This window comes from Eulemur rufifrons, chromosome 24, assembly GCF_041146395.1.
Source record: "Eulemur rufifrons isolate Redbay chromosome 24, OSU_ERuf_1, whole genome shotgun sequence".
NCBI lineage: Eukaryota > Metazoa > Chordata > Mammalia > Primates > Lemuridae > Eulemur > Eulemur rufifrons.
Window position 1 is genome coordinate 10,824,927 of NC_091006.1, and position 16,190 is coordinate 10,841,116.

The window sequence follows — 16,190 nt, forward strand, 5'->3', positions numbered from 1 at the left end:
TGACTTTGGGCACTTGGGCAGCATTTGACATAGTTGACCACTTCCCTCTTCTTGAAATGCTTACTTCCCTTAGCTTCTGTGACATAAGACTGTCTTGGTCTTCCTTCTGCTTCCCTGGCTGGTCCTACCCGCCCTGCCCCCCCCCCCCCTTTCAGACTAATTCTTCCCTCCTGGATCATCGTACTATACTTTTTCTGCCGGCTGATCTTATCCACATAATGGTTTTAGCCACCACTGAAATGTAGGTGATGCCCAGATTTCAGTGTCTAGCCTGAAGCTCTTAGCTGAGTTCTGGATCTGTGTGTCCGCCTGCCTACCTGACATTTCCACTTGGATGTCCCATCTCTACTTGGATGTCCCACCTCCAATGCAAGATGACTTGTGATTTTTCTCCTCTGAATCAGCCCTCTTTCAGGAGTCCCTGTCTAATGGGCTGGTATCACCATCTTCCCATTACAAAAGCCATTAATTTGACCAACTCTGTTCCTTCCCCTCTTGTATCTAGCACCTAAAACAATGTCCAGCACTTAGCAGGTGCTCACTAAATAGTTACCAAATGATTGAATGAATATGTGATCCACCTCCGGGTCACGTTGCTGTTACCTCCTAAATATCTTGTGAATTAGACCATGTCTGTCTATTTCTGTCTCTCCACCCTGGTCCAGTCACTGGCTCCTCCCACCTGAATTTTGTTCCTGCCTCTTCAGTGACTTTCCAGCATGCACTCTGGCCCCTGTGAGGCCAAAGTTCAGATCTGATGAGGTCTTTTCCTGAAGGTCACCCTCAAAAGTGAGTCACATTTTTCTGTGGCTTCTCATGACTCCTAGCATGAGGCCCACACTCCTCCCCATGGCTAACAGCATGGGCTGCGGACAGCATGGGTTGGCCCCACCCCAGCCTCACCGCCTCACTCCCAAGATCCTCTTTCTGACCCCCCTCCCCCCCCGCCACCTTCCCCTTCTTGCTGCCCTTGAACATGCTCTTACTACCCTGCCACCACGGGGACTTCGAACACTCTATGTACAAATTTTAAATAGAGGAACCTTGAGGAATTCAGGAACTTTGTACCTTTGCTTGAAGATTACAAAACACCGAGCTAGCCTTTTATAAAAAGACAGGAATATTTACACATCAGATTCCTTAAAGATACTAAGAATATAAACCATAGCCAGGTGGGGTGAAGTCTTCCTGTATTAAGAGTTTTATTGGCCGGGCGTGGTGGCTCATGCCTGTAATCCTAGCACTCTGGGAGGCCGAGGTGGGCGGATCGTTTGAGCTCAGGAGTTCAAGACCAGCCTGAGCAAGAGCGAGACCCCATCTCTACTAAAAATAGAAAGAAATTATATGGACAGCTAAAACTATGTATAGAAAAAATTAGCCGGGCATGGTGGTGCATGCCTGTAGTCCCAGCTACTCGGGAGGCTGAGACAGGAGGATCCCTTGAGCTCAGGAGTTTGAGGTTGCTGTGAGCTAGGCTGACGCCACGGCACTCACTCTAGCCTGGGCAACAAAGCGAGACTCTGTCTCAAAAAAAAAAAAAAAAAGTTTTATTTATTCTGAATATTGCCAGCCTAAAATTGAGACACGCCTTGTGGGCATTTACTGCGACTTCAATGGCTGATTGTTATATTGCGTTTAATCTTGAGACTATGTTACTTGTGTATGTTTTCCACGAAATTAGATTTGCTCCCTGTATGTTTTAGAAAATTGAGTTTTGAATATTTAACTCACTAACTGCCTTAATTTGACCTGTTATAATTAATTCAGCCAGTTAAAAAAACTCCTCCGATTCTCTTGCTGTTAGCAAAAAAACACTTGTTTCATTTGTTGTATTAAAAATAATAGAAGTAAAATTATAATAAATGGCAATAATAGCAATAGTTAAAATGCAATGCAGACTCTTGATTTTTTACCCCCCTTGATGTTCCCAAGCCTGGATTGCTCTCCCTTTTCGTTCACCTCATCCTAATTGTCAGCCCAGTTCTGCAGGCAGTGCCCTTCCCAATTCCTCAGAGGAACTGGAGGCTGGAAGACTGGTTTAGAGTTTAGAATTCTTGGACACCTTACCCAGGAACATGGAGGCTTTAGGAGAGGTGGTCCCCTGGCTGCCAACTCACAACCCACTCCTCTTTCCCAAATTTCCTTCCCTCTGTCCCACCACAAGGGCCTCCTGTGCATGCCACCTGCTTGCTCCAGCTCTGTCCACAGCCCAGAGACGGAGGGCCCCTTGGGACACGCCTGACCCCACCCTGCATCTCTGGCTCAGGGAACAGTGGCATGCAGGTTCTGGAAGGAGGCTACGGGTTGCCTGTGCAGAGAATTCTGGGGTCTCAAAGCCCTCAGAACATGGTCCAGAAGCAGGGACAGGCACATCTTGCCCCTGGCGAATCCTTGTCCTGAGGGGAGAGACTGAGGCCTGAATCTAAGGGAAGTATTGATGCAAAAAACCCCCCAAAAAACAAAAAACCTAGTGTTGTAGGTGCTAGAGTTTCAGCCGTGAGCAAAACAGTTTTGCTGAACCCACATTCTAGTTGGGAAGACTGGCAGTAAATTTTTTTTAAAAACCTTAGTAACTATTTAAAAAAACCAAATCTACTATATTTCACGTGGGCGATGCGATTAGCGTGGTGCCTGGCAGCTCTGACCTTGGGCTTGGTCTTGGTACTGGGGGAAAAAAAGATGCCGCATCCCTCTCCGTGCTTCCCTTCTTCCGCCGCCAGAGGGCGCCTCGTCCCCGTTTGTCCTCACTCGCGCGCTTTTTCTCCCAAGTCTGATCTCTGCAGGGCAGCCTCTTGGCCCGGCAGGGGTCCTGTTCTGCGATTTTCCTGGGGGCCTGCCTCTCTCAGGGCGTAGTGGGAGATTCTGGAAGCCCGTTTTCAATCACGAGGGAGGCCAAAAGGAGTGTGGTCAACACTCCAGAGGGCAGATAAGATGCAGAAAGAGACCAGGTCTGCCATGATCGTGCTGGGCCAATGGAACTATCTCACTTAAGGTCAACCCTTGTACCAAATGCTTCTGCCCTTTAGTATTCTAAAGTACTAACTAAATCAGATTCATTTTTACTGTTTTCTTGTTTCTACCTCCCAGTCAGGACTGTTCTAGTTACTGTATCTTTAAAAGGCAGTATAATACCATGATTGTGGCAGGCTGAGAAACGGTTCCCTGCAAGAGATCCGCCTCCTAATCCCTGGCACCTGACAATGTTCATTTATATGCAAAACAACGGCAACAACAAAACAACCCCAAAAGGGTCTTTGCAGGTGTGTGTGATTACGTTAAGGATCTTGAGATGGGATTACCATGGATTATCTGGGTAGGCCCTAAGTACAATCACATATGTCTACTTAAGAGCCAGGCAGGGGGATATTTGACTACAGGCAGAGAGGAGAAGGCTCTGTGAAGAGAGGGGCTGAGATTGGACTGATGCAGCCCTAAGCCAAGGAATGCCAGCGGCCACCAGAAATTGGAAGAGGCGAGGAACGGATCCTCCCCTAGAGCCTGCAGAGAGAGGGTGGCCCTGCTTCTACCTTAATTTTGGACTGCTGGCCTCTAGAACTGTGAGAGAATTAATTTCCATGGTTTTCATCCACAAATTTGTGGATTAATTTGTTACAGCATTCAGAGGCAATTCACATAATGATTAATAGCAATTTGGATCTAAAATGCTAGAGTTCAAATCGGGACTATTCCATTTACAAGGACTGGATTTTGTGCAAATTTTTTGACCACTCTGGGACTCCCTTTTCTCATTTCTAAGTGAGGATAATGTACGTTCCCCCAGAGGCTAATTTCCCCCAGCCTAATTTTATCAGTATGAACTATGTGTCTTTGTTTCATATGATAATGATGGTTTTAAATTCCATATTATTGCACATTAGTAACCACTGCATTTTATTTTTATTTTGTTTACTTGTATTGTCTGAATTTTACTCCACCCATTTTACTGATTTTTCAGCTCTGTTGCATATTTAAGGCATTTCTCTGTTAAACAATACACACCCTATACCAGTTAAAGGGGAGGGGATTTTTGCTCATTTTGAGTCCCCAATTATGGGACATGGCTCTGTAGAGAGCTGCTGATTTCCCCAATGCTGCCCACGTCAGGTATGCCAGAGGTACCTTGAAAACAGCTTTCTTGCTCTGCCACCCACCTGGAGGGGCTGCCACTTCCTGTTCTTAGACCCTGGAGACTCACAGTGGACCCCAACCATTAGCATACAACCCAATATCCAAGTGAAAATATTTAACATAGAAATGGCATAATGGGTGAGGAAACATGCCCCCCCTCCCCCGAAAGTTCACTGAAAGATCAACTCACAATTAAGGCCAGTTAATCAGAGAAAGGTTTATTTACCATGCACATGGGGAGAATCACAGAGTGATTACCCAATATCCAATGACGTTAAAATATTTTTATACCTGTTTTTCTGGAGGGGATGGGAGATGAGGAGTACCCGGAATTCTGTTTAGGGGTGACAAATGGTGCTAGGGAGGGTAAATGGATGGGGGAAACGGATCGACTTTTAAATGATTCTCTGCAAATTAAATTAACCTGAGGGGCAGGTATTCTATTTACATGATTTGGGCCAGGTCTGGTTGCATCCTTGATCCTTCTTCCTGCAATATATTGAGGTAACAGGGAGAGGACGGGGAGTCAATTTCTCCCTTTGATCTTTTGATCGGTCAGTCAGTCCGATTTAAGCAAATAGAGGGAAAGCCCCCTCCAATGCTTTTTTGATCTTGAAGGGCCTGTCATTTAAAGTACGCTTCATCCCAAGGAGTTACATTTTGGGGTGAAATTTCCTGAGCTCCTTCAGTGTAAAGGGAAACTTAGCAAACACTTGAAATGTGATTTCAAATATTTCCCATCAAACTCCATGCGTGAGGCTGGGAGCCGGAAAGAAAATGAATGCTAAATGCCTCATCCCTGTGGAGCAGGGAGGGGGACCCGACTGAGAAATACATCTTGTCCTCCATCACGTAGACAGAGAAAGACAGAAGTGCTCTAGACTTGTTGACATTTGAATTTAAAACAAGATGGAGTAGAAACTGACATGCAGCTTCTAAATCACCCAAATTTGGGGGAACAAGGAATTAACAGAGCAAGGTAGATCACGTCAGCAGAAACAGGTAAACAAATGATTTAACAACAAAATAGGTGGGAAAATGAAATCGAGATGCTATGAATCAAGCCAGTCACATCACATTGTGTTACCACAATAAATGCAAATTAAATGAAGTCCTCCAAGAAAGACTTTTTGGTAGCATTAGCAATCATATCCTGGTGTCTGTTGTTTAAAAGAGAAATGCCTAAAATATGCAATAGGCCTGGAAATGAATAAAATGGGTGGTGTAAAATTCAGAAAATACAAATAAACATAAGTAATGCGAAGGTTATTGATGTGCAATCAGATGGAATTCAAAACCATAGTTATATGGAACAAAGAATCGTAGTTCACAGTGATGAACTGAGTACCGATGACGTGCCAGGCACTGCTCTAAGCTCTTAATACTATTTATGACTGTGACTGATTTCTTTGTTGAGCCCCATTGTTCCAACACCTACTAGACATCTACCCAAAGGGAAAAAAGACATTGGGTAATAAAGACACCTGCACTGGAATGTTTATGGAAGCACAATTCACAACTGCAAAGATGTGGAAACAACCCAAGTGCCCATCAACACATGAGTGGATTAATAAAATGTGGTATATGTATACCATGGAATTCTACTCAACCACAAAAAAGCAATGGTGATCTAGCACCTCTTATATTATCCTGGATAGAGCTGGAGCCCATCCTTTGAAGTGAGGTATCACAAGAGTGGAAAAACAAGCACCACATGTGCTCGCCATCAAATTGGTACTAACTGTGCTCACATGGAAGTAACATTCATTGGGTGCCAGTCAGGTGAGGGTGGGGTGGGTAAACTCACAACTAATGGGTGCGGAGAGCACCGTATCGGGGAAGGGCGCTTGTAGCTCCAGCTTGAGCGAGGCAAAGGCATTATATGCAACCAAAATGTTTGTACCCCCTAATAGTCTGAAATTTAAAAAATACAAATAAAATAAATAAATAAATAAGCAAAAAAACCAGACAGTATCTTACTGGTGAAAGGATGGACATATAGATCAATGGAACATAATAGAATATCCAAAAATAGGCCACATAAAAAATGGTAAATTGAGTTTTCTTTTTGACCCAAAGTAAGAAAATTTATTTTGCAGAGTGGTTGATTTTATAATACATCAAAAACTATAATGTTATACTTCTGTATTCTCACTGCTTGTCTCATATCAGTGGCTGGAATTTCTCCCAGTAAGTTAGTATACAACTAAAGGGCAATATAGATTTTACTTAATGGACTTAGGTTATAATTAGAAACCAGTTTTATACACAGAGAATCCATAAAAATAGAACTTTTATTCCTATTTTATCCTTAGGCTATGCAAAAATTGACTATTCAATTTTTCATTTAGATCTTTGTAATAAAAATCTAAATACATATTTACCAAGGAGATGATTTCTGACAGGAAGTAAACACACAGAAGTAATCTTTGGTCTTCACTAGAATTCATCATGTTTTATTTTTGTTTTTTTTTTTTCTTTTTGAGACAGAGTCTTACTCTGTTGCCCGGGCTACAGTGCTGTGGCATCAGCCTAGCTCACGGAAACCTCAAACTCCTGGGCTCAGGTGATCCTCCTGCCTCAGCCTCCCGAGTAGCTGGGACTACAGGCAAGCCACCATGCCCAGCTAATTTTTTTTATATATTTCTAGTTGTCCAGCTAATTTCTTTCTATTTTTTTAGTAGAGATGGGGTCTCCCTCTTGCTCAGGCTGGTTTTGAACTCCTGAGCTCAAATGATGCACCCGCCTCAGCCTCCCAAAGTGCTAGGGTTACAGGCGTGAGCCACTGCGCCCGGCCTAGAATTCATCATTATTTGTCTGTTTTCCAAGATAATGTGATACATTTTATTCACTCAAATTTTAAGATTCTGTTTATATACACAATTCAAACAACAATTATTTTACTTGTACAATTAATACTTCCTTCTGTATTTTAAATTTCCTATAAGACAAATTCCTTAATGTAATAGTGAGGGGCTTTAACTTTTTTTCCAATATGGTAAAATATTTCTGTGCAATTGTGTGTAATTTTCTTCCTTCTGTCAGTGTAAATACTGAGTCATCGATTCTTTATTGTTCACACCCCAGAATGATTGTTGAATGATGTCAGATGATGTAAGTACTATCTTTGTAGCATTCCATAGATTCCATTCATTTTGTTATAGCCAGAACATTATGGAATCCAGTACTTAGATCAGACATATGGTGAAAATAACCCTCTTTTCCCACTTGAATTGTTAAATTGTTTTCATTGAGAACTTTAAGTATTCCTGTCATTTGCTGCACTAATTCTTTGTTCCAGCATATTGACGTCACCTGTATATGAGTTGTTCCTGCTCCAATACTGGCAGAATGATGCCCAAAAATGAGAGTCTCAGTGTGATAGGAAGCCTTTAATTTTCTGTTTCTTTTCTAAAGCAATATGTATCTCTGTTCAATATTCTAGTAGCACGGCCGGGCGCGGTGGCTCACGCCTGTAATCCTAGCACTCTGGGAGGCCGAGGTGGGTGGATCATTTGAGCTCAGGAGTTCAAAACCAGCCTGAGCAAGAGCGAGACCCCCGTCTCTACTAAAAAAATAGAAAGAAACTAGCTGGACAACTAAAAATACATAGAAAAAAATTAGCTGGGCACGGTGGCGCATGCCTGTAGTCCCAGCTACTCGGGCAGCTGAGGCAGGAGGATCATCTGAGCCCAGGAGTCTGAGGTTGCTGTGAGCTAGGCTGACACCACGGCACACTAGCCGGGGCAACAGAGTGAGACTCTGTCTCAAAAAGAAAAAAAAAAAGAAAAAATATTCTAGTAACAGTCTCGGAATTATAACCTGATAAACTGACAGCCATCTTTAATCTGGAGAACAACGCTGAGAGGTATTAATATAGCAATAAAAAGAAAACAGGAACATAGAAATCCAGGATTAAGACAGAAGATTAGCATTGTGAAAGGCATAATGAGAGAAAAACAAGATTTGACTTTAATCTCAGTGGTCCCAGGGTGGACAATGACCCATGGGTGCAAGAGAAGCAGGAAACAAGGTGGAATAAAGCTTGAAAACTTTCGACTCCACTGATGTCTGTAGAGAGCTTTCTGGAAGCTGTCTGAAAACGAACTTTACATCACAAAGCCAGGACTAGCAATGACACTGTGTCTTTGTCATCTGCCACGCCTAAGATGGCAATGGTTGTGTAAAACATGCAAATTATAGCCCTCAACTGTCCTGATGAAATAGTGTTACAGTTAATATATGTATATAATTATATATATAGTTATACAGTTATAGCCAATAGAGTCATCTGGGAGCTTTTTGAGAATGCAGATTCCTTGACCCCACACGGACTCAGAATCTCTGGTGATGAGGTTCAGGTATTTGCATTTTCACCCATGCTCCTAGTGGCTGTCATGCACACTAAGATTGAGGACCAGTGTCCTAGAATATTTGGTGATTATCTTTCTCTGGCTTTTGTATCACAACCGTGCTCTGTATATGAAATGTGAAATATCTATCTCCATTCGTATGCTTCAAAACTCCTTGTGCCATATACGCTAAATCCTGTGACATTCCCCACACTCAGTCTTCACCCAGAATTCCTGAACTCCGGGGAAGGCACCACCCTCCAGCTTGATTTGTAAACCAGAAACACAGATTTTCTCTTATAGGGAGAACAAAAGTACATTAAAAAAAAAAAACTTGAATAAACCCCAACATGTCAGGAAAAGCACATGAAAATAAAAATCAAGCAACATCAACGGAAAACACAAAGTGAAATGAAATTTGCTGAATCACTGGAAACCTCAAGGGAAGGAGCGGTTCTGGGTCAGGGGTGGCAGAAACAGCTATGGCTCAGGACCTGTGGCCAGCGTGTCCTCTGAGAGGCAGCTGTGCAGACCCAGGGAACAGCCCACCCCAGAAGCCTCTAGGGGGGCTGAATCTGGGGACTCAGCCTGAGATGTTGGAACAGCTGGGCTCCCCCAACCCTCTGTTCTTATCTTGTCTTGTGTTCGCATGCAACATTGAGGGGAGAACAGAACATTAATGCCTAGAAGGAGACGGGCTGCTCTTGGCTGGTCCTGGGAAAGTTCAGACTATCCCAAAGCTTCAAGAGGGAACCAGCCACAGGGTTGAAGAGCAAAGCCGCTCACCAGCAAAAAGGGTGGGGATTCTTCCACACGCCCCCAGCCCCTAATTATTGGGCTGCTGTAAAGAACTGCTGATTTCTCCACTTCCGCCAGTCTCGGGTGTGCTATAGAAGGCTACCTGGGAAACAACTTCCCTGCTCTGCTGCCTACCCGGAGGGACAGCCAACTCCCTGTTCTCTCAGCTCCCTGTTTCATGATGAGCCTGCTCTATTCTATTTTGTATTGTGCATTTGCCAGTTTTTTAATCTGTAAATCAAAATCTGTGATTAAGAGCTTACAGGAAAGAGCTCCCGTCGTCTTTCTGAAAGAAACACCATCCATAATGCGCTGCCGATCGTATCTACCTGTGTTTTCTTGTAAGAAGTGCCATGAGTTTAAGGACATTTACAAAATAGTCCAATTGGAAAATCCTAGATTTTAGTAATTTTTTTTCTGAAATATTTACATAAATCTTAGATTTTAATAATTTTTTTCTCAAATATTTACATTGCTTTCCCTATACCTAATTAGAGCAATTTCTCTCTTCTACTGATTCAGGTACATTAAGTCTTTCCAAAGCATTTGCTTTAGTTAAAAGAATTGTCTCAATGAGTATTATTTGTAATTGACAAATCACAGTTGTGTACATTTATGGGGTTCAATGTGGTGCTCTGATTTATGTAAACAATGCGGAATGATTAAATCAAGCTAATGAACATAGCCATCACCTCGCTTACTTACAATTTTTGGTTTCATTAGAGCCAATAAATCTTTTCACATTAAAGTTTAATTTGTTTATGTCATATTAAATTAGGCAATTAGAATATCTCATAAAATTTTTACATACTGTTGGTTTGTAACTGGATGGTTTACATACAGTGGGTTTGGCATAAACTCAACTGATTCTTTACAAATATAGGACTCAACTGGTTGGGGCCAAAGTAGGCAAGGATTCTGAAAAGAAGCTTTGTAATGTTGAGCTTTATTTTTACTACTTTTTCCTTGTTATGGGAGATACTTTGTTATTTATTTATTCTTTTAAAGATCTTGTGCTTTCATTGGGGTACGCTCGTTCAGTAAGGTTTTCAATGTTTTAGAGCAGTGGTCCCCAACCTTTTTGGTACTAGGGACCGGTTTCATGGAAGACGATTTTTCCATGGATTGGGGGTGTGTGTGGAGGCAGAGCTCAGGCGGTGATGCCGGCGATGGGGAGTGGCTGAAAACACAGATGAAACTTTGCTCTCTGGCCCCACCAGTTCCTGTTTCATGGATGACAATTTTTCCACGGATGGGGGCAGGGAGGAGGGGCAGTCCCTAACAGGCCATGGACCGGTACTGGTCTGCAGCCCGGGGATTGGGGACTGTGGTTTTAGCGAATAAAGGTTAATTGAGGTTGCATTTAAGAAGAGTTCTCTTAAAAGGTATTTTGTTTCTGATTTAATTGGTGGTTTCCAATCCCTTCTGATATCACCTTTTGGGTTTATTAACATGTAATATGTCCTATTCAGAAAAGTGCCCCCTACACCTTATAGTCTCAGGGTCCTTTTTTTTTTTTCTTGAGATGGGGTTTTGCTATGTTGCCCAGGCTGGCCTTGAACTCTTGAGCTCAGGTGATCCTCCCCCCTCAGCCCACTGAATAGCTGGGACTACAGATGGGTCAGGGCCAAAGTGGGTGCTGCCTTAGAGCCAGAATGGGATTTTTAAAATTGAGGTAAAATTCATATAATGTAAAATTAAGCTTCTAAAATTGTACAGTTCAGAGGCATTTAGCACATTTACAGTGTTGTGCAACCATTACTGCTATCTATTTCCAAAAAATTTTCTCACCCCAAAGGGAACCCTGCATCCACTGAGTAGTCACGCCCCATTTCCTCCTCCCTCTCCCAGCCTCCGGCGAGGTTCTTCTAGTCTCCTTTCTGTCTCTATGGATTTACCTATTCCAGATATTTCGTATAAACAGAGTCACACAATATGTGAGAAGAGAGGCTGAGTGGGCTTGTACGTGAACCCTTGGCTGACGACACTGAGGTGTACAGGCTACCAGAGGGCAACATCTATTATTATATAAAGAATTTATTTTTTAAAAAAAACTGTACTCTTTTACCTCTGTGGAAGAAATGGAACTGAGGAGGGTACCTAGAACCCTCAATGTTCTTTTCCCACTGATGAAGGAGCAGCTCCTGAGAAGTCTAGTATTTGTTGATGCATCCATACTAATGCCAGCATTAGGTTTTTCTTTTTTGCTTTCTTTTCTTTTCTTTTCCTTAAACTTAGTGGTAAGAAGACAGCATTCCTCATGGGGGTATCTCTTTCTGCTTTTAGAGATGTGTTAAAGGAGAGTGGTAAATGAAAGACGTTCTTATTGTTCATCCACATAAGGAAAAGTATAATGTCTACTCAATACTTCTGTGTACCTGGCCCTGTGATACCAGTTTGGGGTCACCTGTGTTGACTAAGGTTTGTTAATGTATAAAAATGTAATAGAGTCTTATTGTGTTGATTTTAAACCCTGCAACTTTGCTGAATTTGTTTGTTAGTTCTAACAGGCGTTTTTATTTGAGGGGAGGGATATGAAATGTTTTCTATATAGATGATCATATTATCTGTGAACAGATACTTTTACTTCTTCCTTTCAAATTTTGATGCTTTTTAACTCTCTCTCTCTTTTTTTTTTTTTTTTTTTTTTTTTTTTTTTTGCCTAAAAGCTCCAGCTAGGACTTCCAGCACAATATTCAATAGCAGTGATGGAAACAGACATCTTTGTTTTGTTTCCAATCTTAGAAAAAGAACTTTCAGTCTTTCACCATAGAGCTCATAGCCTGGAGTAGAAGGCACAGAAATGAGCAAATTATACCAATTAACATATCATGTTAACGAATGATAGGTGCAACAGCAGCTGGCACCAGACATACTAATGCGTGGAATTTTGTCATAGAAGGAGGAGAAAGTTTCTCAAAGAATCTGAGTCCTGAATAGTTAGGAGGAGTAGGAAATCTATAAAGGTATTAGGTTCTTCAGGAGGGATACTTTAGCAGGGATCTCCCTAATTTCCTTCAGGGGTGGCCCTGATCAACAGTGGAATAGAAAACCTCCAGAAAGGCAGACGCTGTAAAAACCAGAGTGGTTAACCAAGGAACTAGATCTGTTGCCAAAAAGTGAATCATCAAGTTTGTGCCTATTTCTGTAGGGAATGTAAATGCTCAGCATACACGGCTCTGAGGTTTGTCCCTCTGACTTTGATGTAGTTCAATTTATCCATTTTACTTTGTTGTCTGTACTTTTGGGGTCACATCCAAGAAATCTGCCAAATCCAATGTCATGAAGCTTCCCCCCTGTATTTTCTTCTAAGAGTTTTATAGTTTTAACTCTTGCATTTAGGCCTTTGATGCATTTTGAATTAATTTTTGTGTATGGTAAGAGATAGGGGTCCAACTTCATTCTTTTGAACACAGATATCCAGTTTTCCAATGCCTTTTGCTGAAAAGACTGTCCTTTCTCATTGAATGCTCTTGGCAGCCTTGTCAAAAGTCTTTTGACCAGCCTCCCTTTCGGCTGGAACTGCCATCTTCCAGTAATTCGCCAAAGTGATGAACACATAGGAAAAGAGGAGAGGCACCCGATATATGTTCTCTAGGCCTTTTAGAAAACATGGAGTTGATCCTTTGGCCACATACATGCAAATCTACCAGAAAGGTGATATTGTAGCATCAGGGCAATGGGTACTCTTCTAAAAGGCATGGTCCACAAATGTTACCACAGCAACATTGGAGGACTCTACAGTGTTCCCCAGCCTGCTGTTGGCATTGCTGTAAACAAACAAGTTAAGGACAAGATTCTTGCAGGAGAATTAATGTGTGTATTGAGCATGTTAAGCACTCTAAGATCTGAGATAGTTTCCTGAAATGCATGAAGGAAAATGATCAGAAAAAGAAGGAAGCCAAAGAGAAAGGTGCCTGGGCTCACCTGAAATGCCCCCTGCTCCACCTGAGCAGCTCACTCTGTGGGAACCCAGGGAAAGGAGCTGGAGCACTGGATCCTATCCCCTGTGAATTCATGGCATAATAAGTGTAAAAAAATCATTTTTTTTTTTGAGACAGAGTCTCACTCTGTTGCCCAGGCTAGAGTGAGTGCCGTGGCATCAGCCTAGCTCACAGCAACCTCAAACTCCTGGGCTCAAGCGATCCTCCTGTCTCAGCCTCCTGAGTAGCTGGGACTACAGGCATGCACCACCATGCCCGGCTAATTTTTTCTGTATATATTTTTAGCTGTCCATATAATTTCTTTCTATTTTTAGTAGAGATGGGGTCTCGCTCTTGCTCAGGCTGGTCTCGAACTCCTGAGCTCAAACGATCCGCCCACCTCGGCCTCCCAGAGTGCTAGGATTACAGGCGTGAGCCACCGCGCCCGGCCTCAAAAAATCATTTGACCATATATGTGAGGGTTTACTTCTGGGCTCTCTGTTCTATCCCCTACATCTATATGTCTGTCTTTACACCAGTATCACACTGTTTTCATTGCTGTCACTTTGTAATAGGTTTTGAAATGAGTAAGTTGACAATTCCAACTTTGTTCTTATTTTTCAAAATTATTTTAGCTATTCAGGGTCCCTTGAGATTCCGTATGAATTTTAGGATTTTTTTTCTTAGTTCTTCAAAATTGCCATTGAGATTTTGATAGAGATTGCATTGAATCTGTAGATTCTTGGGTACTATGAACATCACAGCTATATTGTCTTCCAACCATGAACACAGGATGTGTTTCCATTTATTTGTGTCTTTAATTGCTTTTAGCAAAGGTTTGTAATTTTCACTATACAAGGCTTTTGCTTCCTTGATTAAATTTATTCCTAAGTATTTTATTCTTTTTGATGCTATTATAAATGAAATTGTTTTCTTAATTTCCTTTTCAGGTTGTTCATTATTAGGGTATAGAAATGCAACAGAGTGTTATGTGTTGATTTTAAACCCTGCAACTTTGCTGGGTTTGGTCAGCACCATGGACAGATCCCTGTTCATCACAGTGCAGGTGGCAGCTCACGGTGTAAGGATGGAGGCAACTGAGAAGTCTCCCACACTGGGATACGGAGCACATAAGAAATGTCTAAAGAACATGTCCTGGGAGGACAGAGTATGATCTGAGAAGTCTGAATGAGCCCTTTGGGGCCTGAAATCAAGGAGGTTTGCAGGGAGTCCCAGGGTCTAGTATCTGTCATTAAAATATGCCATGTGTCAGTTTGCTAGTGCTACAGAATCAGCTACCCCACATCAATGGCATAAAAAAAAAAATGACTTTATGATTTCTCATGAGTCTACAGGTCATCAGGGTGGTTCTACTGATCTGGGCCAGTTCAGCTGATCTTGGCAGGGGTCACTCACCTACATATTGGTGCTCAGCTCGTGGGCAGGCCGGGTGCTGGCTCATCTATAGGGAACTCATTCTCATGTCCTCCATTGCCTGGTAACAGGCTCCTCTGGGATGTCCTCAGCTGGGACAACAGGGCTCTCCATGTGGTCTCTCACCCTCCAAGTGGCTGGCCAGAGAGCACTAGTTTTAGTTTCTTGAGAAAGACAGTGGAAGCACCACTCAAGGAAATCTGTTGAGTGAAGTCTAAACTTAGACTTTATAATCAGCATTGCTTGTTTATTTTATTATTTATTTATTTATTCTTTTTTTTTCTTTTTGTAACCCCCTGATAACTGCGCAGTATATAATCATCATTGCTGAAAGAGGCAGCATTGTCACATAAGTATATGATGAAAGAGACTCAGTTATTGGTGCTGCAGTAATTATACAAATTGTAATGGTAATGTTCATTATCAATAATACCTTTAGAGGAAATGACATTATATACTTCACTAACAGGGAAGAATAACAACAGTAATACAATAATGACACTTGAAAAGCCAATATGCCAAGCTGGGCTCACTTGGCAGTTAGGACAGCAAGGAACCCCAGCAAACACATTTTTTTGCTGTCATTCAGTTGCTGCAGTGTCGGAGTATTTGGTATTTAATGCTGTGCAAGTGTGGTCCCCTTTTGATCGTTGAATACTACATAAGCCTTGGAGCATGACATGAAGTAATTTAACAACTGGAATTATAAGCATTTGGGACAAAATTAATTTCTAATTACATAGGAAATCTGGTCGCAGACACCCACATGATCATTCTACTGTGTTCTAGGGATTACAAAAGTCACAAGGGCAGCCGAGATTCAAGGGGGTGGAGAAAGGGACACCCAGCCTTGATAGAGGCTGCAATGAATGAGGAAGGGAGTAATTAGGACCTTATCTGCAATTATCCTGTCACAGACCCCTCCCAGCCCTCTTTGCCAAGGCTGAGGGTATTTATCCTGCTCCTGCTAATTCCCCACACCCACTCCTGCGATCCAAGCAGCCTTGCCTTATCTCTTCCCTCCAGTCCTGCAACACCAGGTCCCAAACCACCCAGACCCCATCAGACTGCCCTGCCCCTTCCAAGCCCGCTTGGCCCCACCATACAGTAATGGTGTGGGAGGGGGCTGGGACGCTCACAATGCTGGGTCTTATTTGCCTCCATAGGGGTTTGATTTTAAAGAGACCAGAGAGGCATAAGGCTTAGGGGATTCTGGAAAATCGTGGATCTGGATTTACTGCCACAAAGGGGAGAAACTTTTTTTTTTTTTAATTTCAATGAGCAATAATCACGCCTCAGATAAACCCCATTGGCTACGATATTGCCACTGCACAAAGCTGAGAAACATATTTAGAGAAGACATCCATGAGACTCAGACCCTCTCCCTCAGAAGAAGGGGCTGACTATCCAGGGGCCCTGCTGAGTCAGCTGCGGTGCAGCCAGGGGTGGGGGTGGGGGGTGCCTGACAACAGAAATGGTTGAGAAATGGTGAGAAATGGTCGAGGCCCCACCCCAAACTTCATTTCAAATCAGGCCCAGCAGGATGAGCCAGCCC

At 42.5% G+C, this 16,190-nt stretch overlaps 1 pseudogene; it reads right to left on the minus strand.

Moving 5' to 3' along the window:
• Nucleotides 1-15,892: 15,892 nt before the first annotated feature.
• LOC138375228 (U4 spliceosomal RNA) lies at nt 15,893-15,974 on the minus strand (annotated as a pseudogene).
• Nucleotides 15,975-16,190: the final 216 nt, after the last annotated feature.